General features: G+C 36.2%; 1 pseudogene; it reads right to left on the bottom strand.

Annotated features, from left to right (window-relative positions):
• Positions 1–13,857: 13,857 nt before the first annotated feature.
• LOC143680431 (COP9 signalosome complex subunit 8 pseudogene) lies at positions 13,858–14,506 on the bottom strand (annotated as a pseudogene).

Below are 14,506 nucleotides of genomic sequence, written 5' to 3'. Positions count from 1 at the left end.
TCCTCAATCTCTTGATGCTGAGTCTCAGCTCATTCTAGGATTTCTGTCCCATGTTGCCAGGATGGACCACACCCCTGGGAGTCAGGACACACGTATACAGAAGGGCAGTGAGTTTGCTTGTTGTGTTGGCTGGAGAGAGAAGCCACATATGAGCAACAAAAAAAGTTCTCTTGGGGGTGACTCTTAGGCCTAATTTTAGGTAGGCTTGACCTATTCTTTGTAGGGTTAAGTTTCTTATGAACAAACCCCAAGATTGGGGGTTCACCCTATTGCTTTGTTTGTCCCCACTGCTTGTGAGAATATCAAAAATTCAACTTGGAGAATTTGAATTTTCCCCCTTTCTTACCATTCCCCCAAGATGACTTTGCGAATACTTTTTTATTCACTGTTTAAATTGCTCTAGGATTTATCAGGGCATCAGTCTGGACAAACCAACAAAATCTCATGCCCTATTCAAGGTTCCATGTACTTATGGTGTTCAATTAAGCTGCCTACATAAGTTATATTAGGCAATGTACCAGTCAAAATATGAATTTTGTACCAAATAAACATTTTTTGCTTTAGTCTCACACATAAGTTAAAACTTTAAAATATTAATTACTATCTATTTTCAACATCCTGCAGTAATGTCATTCCTATGTTCTTTCTCATGCAAAAACATTTTTAAAATTTGTACATTTAATCACTATCAGTATACACTCTAGTCATGCCTAGATTATACCATATCAGTCTTTGTCATCTATCTTTCTTTTTGATTTCATTTCTGCCACCAGCCCTCCTCCCTCTATCATTCTCACATTTGGCTTCCTTCAGTGTTTTAATATAAGTGTATTACAGTTAGGTAGTATTGTGCTATCCATTTCTGAGCTTTTACAATCAATCCTGTTCCACAATCTTTATCCCTTCATCTCCAATTACTCAATATCTTACCCTATTTCTAACTCCTGATGGTCTCTGTTACCAACAAAATTCTCCAAGTTTATTCACTAATATCAGTTCACATCCGTGAGACCCTACAGTATTTGTCCTTTTGTTTCTGGCTAATCTCACTCAGCATAACGTCCTTAAGGTCTATCCATACTTCATAACTTTATTCTGTCTTGCAGCTGCATAATATTCCTTTGTATGTATACAGCACAGTTTGTTTAGCCACTCTTCTGTTGATGGACATTTTGGCTGTTTCCCTCTCTTTGCAATTGTAAATAATGCTCTATAAACATTGGTGTGCAAATATCCATTTGTCCTTGCCCTAATGTCCTCTTAGTAGATACCTAACAATGGTATTATCGAGTCATATGGAAATTTTACATTTAGCCTCCTGAGGAACCGCCAGACTGCCATCCATGGCAGCTGTACCATTCCCACCAACAATGGATAACTGTGCCTCTTTCTCCACATCCTCTCCAGCACTCGTTTTCTGTTTTATTGTTAACGGCCATTCTGGTGAGTGTGAGATGATATCTCATTGTGGTTTTGATTTATATTTCCCTAATAGCCAGGGAAGTTGAGCATCTTTTCATGTGCCTTTTGCTGATTTGTATTTCCTCTTCTGAGAAGTGTCTGTTCAAGTCTTTTGCCCATTTTGTGGTTGGGTTGTCTGTCTTTTTGTTGTTGAGTTGAACAATCTCTTAATATATTCTGGATACTAGGACTTTATCTGATATATCATTTCCTAATATTGTCTCCCATTGTGTAGACTGTGTTTTTACTTTCTTGATGAAGTTCTTTGATGCACAAAGGTGTTTAACTTTGAGGAGTTCCCATTTCTTTCTTTCTTTCTTCAATGCTCATGCTTTGGGTGTAAGGTCTAGGAAATCACTTCCTATTACAAGATTTATAAGATATCTCCCTATATTTTCTTTTAAAATTTTATGGTCTCAGATCTAATGTTTAGGTCTTTGATCCATTTTGACTTAATTTTTGTATAGGGTGTGAGATATGGATTCTCTTCCATTCTTTTGCATGTGGATATCCAGTTCTCTAGACAGCATTTATTGAAGAGACTGCTCAGTCCCAGGTGAGTGGGCTTGACTGCCTTATCAAAGATCAATTGTCCATAGATAAGAGGGTCTATATCTCAACACTCTATTCTATTACATTGGTCGGTATATCTATGTTTATGCCAGTACCATGCTGTTTTGACCACTGTAGCTTCATAATACACCATAAAGTCAGGTAGTGTGAGACCTCTGACTTCATTTTTTTCCCTCAGGATACTTTTAGCTATCCTGAGAAGGGCTTCTGCCCTTCCAGATAAATTTGGTAATTGTTTATTCTAGTTCTGAAAAGTAAATTTTTGGGATTTTAATTGGTATTGCATTGAATCTGCAAATCAATTTAGGTAGAAGTGACATCTTAACTATATTTAGTCTTCCAATCCATGAACATGGTATGCCCTTCTATTTATTTAGGTCATCTGTGATTTTTTTTAAACAATTTCTTGTAGTTTTCTTTGTATAGGTCTTTTGTCTCTTTAAATTTATTCCTAAATATTTTATTCTTTTTGTTGCAATTGTAAATGGAATTTTTTTCTTGATTTCCCCCCCCCCATATTATTCATTACTAGAACCAGTACAGATTTTTGAGTGTTGATCTTGTAACCTGCCACTTTGCTGCACTCATTTATTAGTTCTAGCAGTTTGCTGTGGATTTTGGGGGGTTTTCAACATGTAGTATTATATCATCTGCAAACAGTGAGATTTTTACTTCTTCCTTCCCAGTTTTGCTACCTTTTATTTCTTTTTCTTGTCTAACTGCTCTGGCTAGAACTTCCAACACAAGGTTGAATAAAAGTGGTGATAGTGGACATCCTTGTCTTGCTCCTGATATTAGGGGAAAAATTTTCAGATTTTCCCCATTGAGGATGATACTACTAGCTGTGGTTTTTTCATATATTCCCTTTATCATTTTGAGAAAGTTCCCTTCTATTCCTTTCCTTTGAAGTGTTTTTAACAGGAAAGGATGTTGAATTCTGTCAAATGTCTCTTCTGCATCAATCAAGATGATCACATCATTTTTCTGCATTGATTTGTTGATATGGTGTATTACATTAATTGATTTTCTTATGTTGGACCATCCTTGCATACCTGGGATGAATCCTACGTGATCATGGTGTATAATTCTTTTAATACACTGCTGGATTTGATTCGCTGGAATTTCGTTGAGGATTTTTGCATCTGTATTCATTAGAGAGATTGGCTTATAGTTTTCTTTTTTCATAATATCTTTGTCTGGCTTTGATATGAGGCTGATGTTGCCTTTGTAGAATGAGTTAGGTAATTTCCCCCCCTTCAATTTTTTTGAAGAGTTTGAGTAGGATTGGTACTAATTCTTTCTTGAATGCTTAGTAGAATTCATCTGTGTGGGAGCCATCTGGTACTGGACTTTTCTTTTGGGGGAGCTTTTTAATGAATAATTCAATTTCTTTACTTGTGATTGGTTTGTTGAGGTCATCTATTTCTTCTTGAGTCAATGTTGGTTGTTCATGCCTTTCTAGAAAGTTGTCCATTTCATTTACATTGTTGAATTTATTAACATAAAGTTGTTCAGAGTATCCTCTTATTACTTCTTTTATTTCTGTGGGGTCAGTGGTTATGTCTCCTCTTCTATTTCTGATTTCATTTATTTGCATCCTCTCTTTTCTTTTTGTTAACCTCATGAAGGGTCCATCAATCTTATTGATTTTCTCATAGAACCAACTTCTGGTTTTGTTGATTTTCTCAATTGCTTTCATGTTCTCAATTTCATTTATTTCTGCTTTAATCTTCATTATCTCTTTCCTTTTGCTTGCTTTGGGGTTAGTTTGCTGTTCTTTCTCTACTTCTTCCTAGTGGACAGTGAATTCCTTGATTTTTGCCCTTTCTTCTTTTTTGATATAGGCATTTAGGGCAATAAATTTCCCTCTTAGCACTGCCTTTGCTGCATCCCATAAGTTTTGATATCTTGTGCTTTCATTTTCATTTGCCTTGAGATATTTACTGATTTCTCTTGTAGTTTCTTACTTGACCCACTGGTTGTTTAAGAGTGTGTTGTTGAGTCTACACATATTTGTGAAATTTTCTGGCACTCTGCCTATTATTGATTTCCAACTTCATTCCTTTATGATCTGAGAAAATGTTTTGTAAGATTTCAATCTTTTTAAATTTATTGAGACTTGCTTTGTGACCCAGCATATGGTCTATCCTTGAGAATGATCCATGAGCACTTGAGAAAAAGGTGTATCTTGTTGTTGTGGGGTGGAATGTTCTGTTAAGTCTAGCTCATTTATTGCATTATTCAAATTCTCTGTTTCATTATTGATCCTCTGTCTAGATGTTCTGTCCATTGATGAGAGTGGGAAATTGAAGTCTCCAACTATTATGGTAGATGTGTCTTTTTCTCTTTTCAGTATTTGCCTTATGTACTTTGAAGCATTCCTGCTTGGTGTATAAATATTTTTGATTGTTATATCTTCTTGTCAAATTGTTCCTTTTATTAACACATAGTGTTCTTCTTTGTCTCTTTTAACTGTTTTACATTTGAAGTCTAATTTGTTTGATATTAGTATAGCTACTTCTGCTCTTTTTTGATTGTTGTTTGTATGAAATATCTTTTCCCATCTTTTCACTTTCAACCTATCTTTATCCTTGGGTCTAAGATGTGTTTCCTGTAGACAGCATATAGATGGATCCTGTTTTGTAATCCACTCTGCCAGTGTATGTCTTTTGGTTGTGGAGTTTAATCCATTGACATTTAGTGTTATTACTGTACTAGTAGTAATTTCATTTACCATTTTGCCTTTTGGATTTCATATGTCATATCTAACTTTTCTTCTTTTCAGTTTTACAGATAGTCTTCACTTCTACCCTCTTCTCCACACTTCTTGTGCCTGTCTTTTCATTTCTGTCTCTAGTGCTCCCTTTAGTATTTCTTGAAGAGGTGGTCTCTTGGTCACAAATTCTCTCAATGATTTTTTGTCTGAAAATATTTTGATTTCCCCCTCATTTTTGAAGGACAATTTTGCTGGATATAGAATTCTTGGTTGGCAGTTTTTCTCTTTTAATAATTTAAATATGTTATCCAGCTGTCTTCTTGTCTCCATGGTTTCTGCTGAGAAATTTATGCATAGTCTAATAGGGCTTCCCTTGTATGTGATGGATTGCTTTTCTCTTGCTGCTTTCAAGATTCTCTCTTTCTCTTTGACCTCTGACATTCTGATTAGTAAGTGTCTTGGAGTACGTCTATTTGGATCTATTCTCTTTGGGGTATGCTGCGCTTCTTGGATCTGTAATTTTAAGTCTTCAATAAGAGTTGGGAAATTCTCAGTGATAATTTCCTCCATTAGTTTTTCTCCTCCTTTTCCTTTTTCTTCTTCTTCTGGGACACCCATGATACCCATATTCATGCACTTCATGTTGTCATTCAGTTCCCTGAGTCCCTGCTCATATTTTTCCACTCTTTTCCCTATATTTTCTTTTGCATATGGAATTTCAGATTTTCCATCCTCCAGTCACTAATCCTATCTTCTGCATCTGGAAAACTGACATTGTAGGTTTCCATTGTTTTGTTGTTGTTGTTGTTCATCTTTTCTACTGCACCTTTCATTATCATAATTTCTGTGATTTGTTTTTTCAGACTTTCAATTTCTTCTTTTGGTTCATTCCTTGCCTTCTTTATATCATACTCTGATTCATTGATTTTATTTTTGATGAGGTTTTCTATGTCTGTTCGGACATTCTGAATTAATTGTTTCAACTCCTGCATCTCATTTGAATTGTTAGTTTTTTTTCCTTTGACTGGGCCAATCTTCAATTTTCCTAGAATGATTCATTATTTTTTGCTGGTATTTTTAGCCCACTCAGAAAGGTCTATCCACATACTTCTTCCCTCTTTGTCACCAATTTTCCAGTTATGGTCTTTCCAAGTCCCTGACAATCCAGCCAAACCATTAGCAACAACCCATGAGTCAGTATACAAACACACCTCTGGCCAGTTTTCCTTCCAAGCAAAATGAACAACCAGATGCATTGCTCTAAGTTCTGCCCACTGGGAGGATTTCCTCTCACCACTGTCCTCCAAGGACACCCCGTAAAGGGGTTGTAGTGCTGCAGCTGTCCACTTTCAGATGGCAACTGCATATCATGCTGAACCATCTGTAAACCAGGCCTGAGTTTTCACTTCTTCAGTCAATTCACTGTAAGGAACTCCCCCAAGAGATCATAACTCTGGTCTGGGAAAGAGAAGATAATGTGTCAGGAGTGGAGACCATGGGCAATTGGACCACTTCTTCATGTAACTTGCTTGTGCCTTCAGGACCTGCTCTGGCCCTATCTCATATATACCATTTCCATTTTACATTTCAGTGCTGCTGCACATGCCCAACTTTATGGCTTTGTGGATAAGACAACACCCAGCTCACTATAGGCAACTCAGGTCTCATGGTAACTTGGTGGCCCATGGTTAAGCATTCAGTCTCTTCTAAGGCTCAGTAGCAGGCCAAAAGCTGTTTCTCAAAAAGAGAGTAGTTAGCTGCAGCAGACAGTAAGGCTTTACTCTAAAATCCTAAAGATCTGTGTTGTGATACACCTATAGGGGCCTGCCAAAGTCTCCAGACAGCATCTCTATTTGCCACTGACACTTTCAGAACCATTGGATCTGCTGGATCATATGGCCCAAGTGACAGAGCAGCTTGTACAGCAGCCTGGATCTGTCACAGAGCCTCCTCTTATTCAGATCCCCACTCAAACTTAGCAGTTTTTATGGTCACTTGATAAATGGACCAGAGTAACACACCCAAATGAGGAATATGTTGTCACCAAAATCCAAAGCAATCAACTAGGCATTGTGCCTCTTTTTTGGTCATAGGAGAGGCCAGATGCAGCAACCACCCCTGCATCCTTCAAGTTTTTAAGAGTGGTAGTAATCTCTGCAATCCTTCCAGGAATCCAGTATTGCTTCTGATTTACTATTTTCCTAGGTAGGACAGTTCTAGTGGCTTCCATTTGACCTTTCCCACAATACTAACCCTCACTGCATGAGTTAGAAAGCCAATGTGGGAATTCTGTCAGTTGCTCAGAATGTCTATACCAATTACACATTCTGGAACTGGGGAAATAACTACATAATGGGTCTGGGGCCCATTGGACCCACTGTGAGATGGATGTGAGTTAAAACTCCATTTATCACCTGGTCTCCATAAGCCCCTACTCTGATTGGTGGACCAGAGTGATTTTTTAGGTTCCCTGGAATTAATGTCACTTCTGAACCAGTGTCTAATAATCACCAAAATGTCTGGTCATTTCCTTTTTCCCAATGCACATTTACCCTGGTAAACGGCCATTGGTCTCCTTGGGGAAGGTTTTGAAGAAGATTAACAGTACAAATTTGTGACAGTGTAACAGGGTTCTCCCCCAAAGGGACCTGTCCTCCCCTTCATTCAGGGGCTCTGTGTCTGTAAACTGTCTCAAGTCTGGAAATTGATTAAGGGGCCATGACTCTGTGTTTTGGTAATTCAGGTTAAACTTCTGTTCACTTAACCTAACATTCTTTTGTTTATACAGCTCAAATAAGAATTTCATAGGCTGCCCAACTATTGTATTTCTAGGTACCCCATGATTTACTTGCCAGCACCACAAATCTCTACAGTTCATATTATTTTGACTCCTGCTTTGAGTTTGCTGTCTATTATAATAGCCATGTCCACTGCCTTTGGCAATTAAGTGCTGCCACCTGGCTTCTGCCAACTAGGGATCCAGTCATCCCTACTGTGCTTAAGGATTCCAGCTCAGTGACAGCATTTCCCACAATAATATCTGACCTACAGAGAAATGAACTTCAAAGGTCTTCAGAGATGATGGTGCTAGTCTCACAAATTTATTTCTCAGTGTTCTAGTAAAAGGTGCATCATCCAGACATTCCTGGGGTGTAAGAGCAGGCTTTGCATGATAAATGCACTCTTACATTCCAATCTCTCTAAGCCTCTGGATCCTGTCATCTACATTATACTAAAGCAGTTCTGGCATTTCAACCTCAGGTAACGTTGACCACCTTTTGATCCATGTTTCAACCAACCATCCAAACAAACTGTTAATGCCTTTTCTAAACCCTCAAGCTATAACACCTAATGCAGAATCTCTGCTTAGTGGGTCCATATCAATAAATTCAGCCTGATCAGCCATATATTCCTCCCACCATTCTCCCACACCCTTAAAATCCATTGCCACATATATTCCCCTGATTTCTGCCTACACATATTGGAAAATCTAGGTAGTAGACCCTCATCAGATACAAGATTTTGAAATATCTTCTCTCTTTTATAGGTTGTCTTTTCTTTCTTGATAGTGATCTTTGTGTAAAAAGTTTTGAATTTTGATGAACTCTAATTTATCATTGAGCAATGTTGAGTAAATTTTAATATATTTCAAGGTAGGAAATTAACTTCATTCTTTTGCATGTGGATATCCAGTTGCTCAGTACAATCTGTTGAAGATAGTATTCTTTCCCCATTTGAATGGTCCTATCACTCAGTGAAAATTGATTGACCATGGGTGGGTGGATTTATTTCTGGACTCTACTTTCTACAACATTAATCTATATGTGTATTCTGTGTCACTACTGAACTGTTTTGACTACTGTAACTTTGTAGCAAGTTTTGAAATGGGGGAGTCTGATTCTTCCCACTTTGTATTTATTCAAGATTGTTTTGACTGTTCGCACAATTCTTTAGGATTTTTAGAATTAGCATCTCCATTTATGGAAAATAGGATCTTAAGATTTTGAAAGGGATAGCATTGATGCTTTAGGTCATTTTTGGATACATTGCCTTCTTAATAATATTAACTCTTCCAATACATGAACGTGTAGTATCTTTCAATGTATCTTTCAATATTGTAGTAATCAGTGTTCAACTCTTGCACTTCTGTGGTAAGTTTTGTTCTTAAGTATTTCAAATTTTTGATGCTTTTTTCCCTTAATTTCTTTTTAGATAGTTCATTGCTAATATAGAGAGTTACAAATAATTTTTTGCTGATGTTGATCATATATCCTGCAATTTTTGTTAAGTCATCTTCTCCCTATGTAAGTGTATATTGGTACAGTTTGGGTATTTCAGACTTTGTTATTATTTCCCAAGTACCTCAGAATCCTTTGATATTCACATCATCTTTTGGCATACATATCCTATCATCATTATTTTCAAGTTTAGCTTCTTAAATTACCTTATATAAAATACTGTGTGTATAGTGAGGATTGACAAAATTTCTCATAGGGTCAGATTGTGAATAACTTTGGTTTTGCAGGATATACAATTTTTACTACAATACTCAACTCTGCCATTGTATTGCAAAAGCAGGTGCAAACAATATATAAATGAATGTGCATGGTTATGTTCTAATAAAATTTTATTTAGAAAAATAAGGTGATCTTGTTTTGTCCTGTGGCCATAATTTATTGGCCCTGGCTCTATTGCTTTGTCATTTGAGCAGTTCTCCAATATTACAATAATTGCCTTCCTGAGCTTGTACATTTTTACAATATTTTCCATTTCACTTTTTAAAAAAATTTGCATTGAAACTCATTTGGATAATTTACTCTTGGGTGGAATTTTGAGGTTTGAAGGACAATAACCACTGCATGTAATGGAATTTATGATCAGTCTGTAAATGTCTAGACATCAAAACAAAGTATTAATTTTTGAAACATTTGATTACAAATTTAACTAACACATCTTTACATTAAAATACAAATGCAAATTAATTCAATTGATCCTTTTGAACATATGAAAAAAACAGCATTTAAAATATGCAAAAATACATAAAATATAAACCTAATTACAGTTAAATTTAAGGTGTAAAATTAAAGCATTAAAGAAAAACTTAAATTTTAAAATTTAAAAATACCAACACCAAATGCTCAATTAAGTTCTTAATTACCTATAAACTTACTTCATTTCCAAAGGTTGGAAACTTGATTAGATTATCTCCATGGAGATATGATTCATGCAGTTGAGGGTATCAACCTTTGATTAGAGCAAGGTGTGGCTCCACCCATTCCAGCTGGGTCTTGATAGTTTATCAGAATCTTTTAAAAGAGGAAACATTTCAGAGACAGCCATGAGAACCCTGAGAGCCCATGCAGCTAGAGTCCTTCGGAGAGAAAGAAAGAATATGCCCCTGGGGGAGCTTCATGAAACAAGAAGCTTGGAGCAAAAGCTAACAGATGTTGCCATTTTCACCATGTGCCTTTCCAGTTGAGAGAGAAACCCTAACCATCATCAGCCCTCTTGAACCAAAGTATCTTTCCCTGGATGCCTTACCTTGGACATCTCCATAACCTGGCCTTAATTTGGACTTTTTCAGCCTTAGAACTGTAAACTAACAACTTAATCAATTCCTCTTTTTAAAAATGATTCTGTTTGCAGTATATCACATTCTGGCAGCTAGCAAACTAGAACAACATATCATAAATATTTAGTGATAAAATCTGGATATTACTGAAAGTATGCCATGCCAAAAATTATATCAACACATAAATTACATGAATGCATATAATTATTCTCCTTAGAAGAAAATGCATGTCAAGATTAATAACAGTCATGTATGATTTTCATTTTATTCTTGGAATTTTGCTGTACTCTAATTTTTGTGTAATAAGCAAATATTTACTCCCATGATAGTGATTTACTTTTAAATATAATTCATGATGAAAAATGAAGTACTTCATTCCTGGTGGAAAATGATTTTGCCTTTCATCCAGAAAGTAATTAATTTTTTCTCTAAAAAGTATCTTCTATATCATCCAGCCAAGTATTAAAGGATGTAAAAGAATACCCAAAAATCACTGTCAAAATAATGTGGCTTCTAAAAGAGATGGATTTTTCTGATTTAAGTTTAATGTTGAAATATTAGTCCTTGGAAACATGCCAAGTAAGCACTTTAGAAATTGATCTCAGAGACAGCTGAATGGGGCATTATCAGCAATCCTAATATAAGAGCAGGTGCCTTGACATTAGCAGGGGAAAGGCAAGGAATACCCTACTCTGTTTTTGTTCACAGAAGTTCCTTGGAATACTTGTGGGGCATAATTTCAGGGGAACTTTCTGTTAGACCAGGATCTGAACAAAATATTGGGTTTGATTTATTTTACTGCACCATAAAACAAAAATCTCTATACAAATATTTAAAAATAGCACCTCAAAATAAACAAAATTATGTAACAGAAAATTTCAATTCCTTAAATGCTCTACATATTGTAAGTATGGGGAAAATTTGAGGTTGATTCATTTTTAGACAAATAATATTTAAATTAATCACTTTAGGCTCATGGTAAGTATTATTTTCTGCAGTTTGGCCCAACCGCTAAACTATCAGGGACCCTCTACTCCTCAGCTTCTCACTGCTTGCTAGACGACACTGCCGCACGCAGAAAAGGGGCTCGAGCCGGGGGTCTGGGTCCAAGGGGCGCGCGCAGGAGACCTCGCTGCGGGTCTAAAGGACTGGAGGCCGAGTCAATTAAGGCATGAAGCGAGGTAGCTTTATTGTTGGTAGACGCTTATGCCAGGGCTGCCAGAAGCTAAAGACCACGAGGCTTGATGAGCCCTGGATTATATACAGTTTGAGGAGAGGTGGAGTTAGGGTGTGGCCTCCAGGGGAGGGTAGCCAATCACACAGGGAGGACGGATGAGTGACTGTGACCATAGAGATGCTGTTCCTGAGTGTACCCATAGCAGAGGATGTTGGGTAGGTGGAGGACTAAGGAGAAGGCCAATAGGGTTAGAGAGACAAGGCTGCATCATCACTAGTCACTGGTGAGGCTTGTAATTCAGAGGCTTAGAAGAACCGGACGTGCCAAAATGGCGAGGGAGGGAGAGAAAGAGACTAAGCCACCAGGCCAAGAATAAAATTATGCCACAATTTTCAAAGTTAAAAGGTTTTGGACATGTCATTTGGGTCTTGCTTAAATATTCATAGACACATCATTTAGGTCTTTCCTAAATAATGCCAGGATTTGTGGAAATGGAAATATAGAATTTGTGGGATCAGAATGTACTAGCCATCTATCAATAGTAAAATTATAATTTCTGGAAGAAATTTGATTTAAATAAATAAGTTAAAATACATCATATCTTCTTAAAATTAATATTAGTGTGTGGCCTATAACATTAATACACCCGGTAAAGATGCCTAAGGTTTAATTCCTTATCTGCCATTGATATGAAATAATATTAGATACAAAGAACAGAAAATAATGCCTTAAAACTATCATTATTTATTTATTTCATATTTATCAATTAAAAAAATTGTTTGAAAGGAATTGTAAATAGGAATATATTGTGATGAGCATGATCTCTAGATTCAAGGAATTTTTGTAAAATCACTTAATGTTTATATCTCTGGATAAGCTATTTAAATATTTTTTACCCTAATTCTCATCTAAAAAATGGACAGAATAACAACTCTAATATTTTCATCTGGATACATGTGCTAATAAAGGGAACTATTTATGACAGTTCAGGTTCATTTTAATTATTGAATATATATGAGTTTTTATCATATAAAATGTAAATTATGGTTTCTACCTGCTTTACATTTGGCAGTCACAGTAATAATTTTTTTGAGGTGAGGACAAATATCATTTATTATGAGTAGAGGAAACAAGGTTGACAAGATAATTGCTTTTCAGATACAAAAACTATCACATATTAGAATAACATTTGTTACAAAAGGACAAAAGAAGGATGCTTGGCTTGTCCAAATAAAAACCTAAGTCCCCTTCATAAAACAATGTTGAATCATGTCAGGTGATAAAATATATTCAACATGAGTGAAAACATGAATCATGTAATTATGACTGTGTAGCCCATTTCTATTTAATTAAAAATATTTTTTGAAAGTTAATGATAAACTAGTGTATCCACAGAAAGACTAACAGAACAGTGAAATCTCTACAAATTACTTTAGATGAAAGAGCTGAAGAATTGAATTAAGTATTTATTGAAAAAATGCAGAGAAAATGAACAGTGGGTATTTAACCTGGGGATACAATAAACAAGCTCAAATGTTCAGAGGGCTGTCACATGAAAAATGAAACATTGATTTGTTCAGTATTTCTCTAGAAGGCAGAACTTGAACTGAGTGATAAATGCAAACAACCAACAGGCTGAGAGGAGAATTGTACCAAGTGTATCACTTATCTTAAATAGATTATCTTACAATATCATGCATGCTACACTTTTTCTTTTTTCTGAAAAGAGATACTATAACTTAACATTTCTCATGAATGTCTTAAGTAAGTTGTGCTTTCATGGCAAGCTCTCCACTGCAAACAATGGATGCACTCACAGTATCAACAAAAGTTTAAAGTTAAACTGTTTTTTTAAAGGAAACAGTCTTTTATTCCTCGGTTATATTTTAGTATTCTCAGGAGGTAAAGTGAAAAAGAGAGCATATTCCCCAAAGATGGTGAGTCTGAATTCCAGGGATTGTGATATTGCCCTCTGAGGACAGTACTCAAATCCCAAATGAATCACACAACAATCAAATAATGGTACTGATGTGAGTGTGCTGGGAGGGGCTGGAGGTGGTAGGGGTGCAAAGAAGAGGGCAGGGAAAACTCAGTTGAGAATCTCTGCTCTACATTAAACAGGCAAGCTATGTTTATGAGTCACTAGGAAAAATAACCTCCCCACATAATATTGATGGGTCTCATGCAAACTGATGAATATTACTACAGAAGAATTGTTTCAACAACTATTCAGCCTAATGTTTAAGACAATATATATATTATATTATACATGGATTTTATCACATGCTCAATAAGGAATGCCAAGGTGCTTAATCTATTCAATAAATTGAAAATAAAAATTTTACATTTCCCTATTTGTCAGTGTACATAATTCTGAAAGCAGATCTGAACTCTGTATGACAAATCAGTTTTAAGGAAAGTCATGTAATCAGTCAAACTGGCTAACTGCTGTTGCTCTGGGATTGGTGGGACTAAGGCAAGCTCCAATAATGGAATAAACCCGTTAAAGGAAATCTCCATGGAACTGCAACTGGCTTTTTGGGCATAACCATTCTTGTGGTGGAGTCAGTTTGTCATCCTTGTTCTTTCACAGCATCTTCTACAGGAAACCCAAAAAAGACTGAAAAATCACCAGCTATACACTTAAGAAACCAGGGTGAAAAACCCATCTCCTTGTTGCATCTTAGTGCTTTCATGATTGGCTGGACTGTCTCAGACCACTGGTGAGGGTTGTTGGTTGTATAGATCCCAGGGAAGTCTCTCTGTGAGATTCATTGTCCTGCACAAATTCCCCCAAGTTCAGAATTGGCAGATTTTATAGCAGGTGGTATTTTTTTCCAAAGGTATCTTGCATTATTCATGTTATTATGGAGCAGATATAGAGCTAGAAACTGACCATACACTAGGGTATAGCAATTCCTCCAGCGTCCTTGACCTCCTGATTCTCTCATTGATACAGAAACTTCTTGAAACTGAAGTCTTTTTCTGCTATCACTACCACTGGCAT

Source organism: Tamandua tetradactyla, chromosome 4 (assembly GCF_023851605.1).
Source record: "Tamandua tetradactyla isolate mTamTet1 chromosome 4, mTamTet1.pri, whole genome shotgun sequence".
In the NCBI taxonomy this organism is placed as follows: Eukaryota; Metazoa; Chordata; class Mammalia; order Pilosa; family Myrmecophagidae; genus Tamandua; species Tamandua tetradactyla.
Note: the sequence above shows the minus strand (reverse complement) of the source record. Positions and strands in the feature narration are given on the sequence as shown.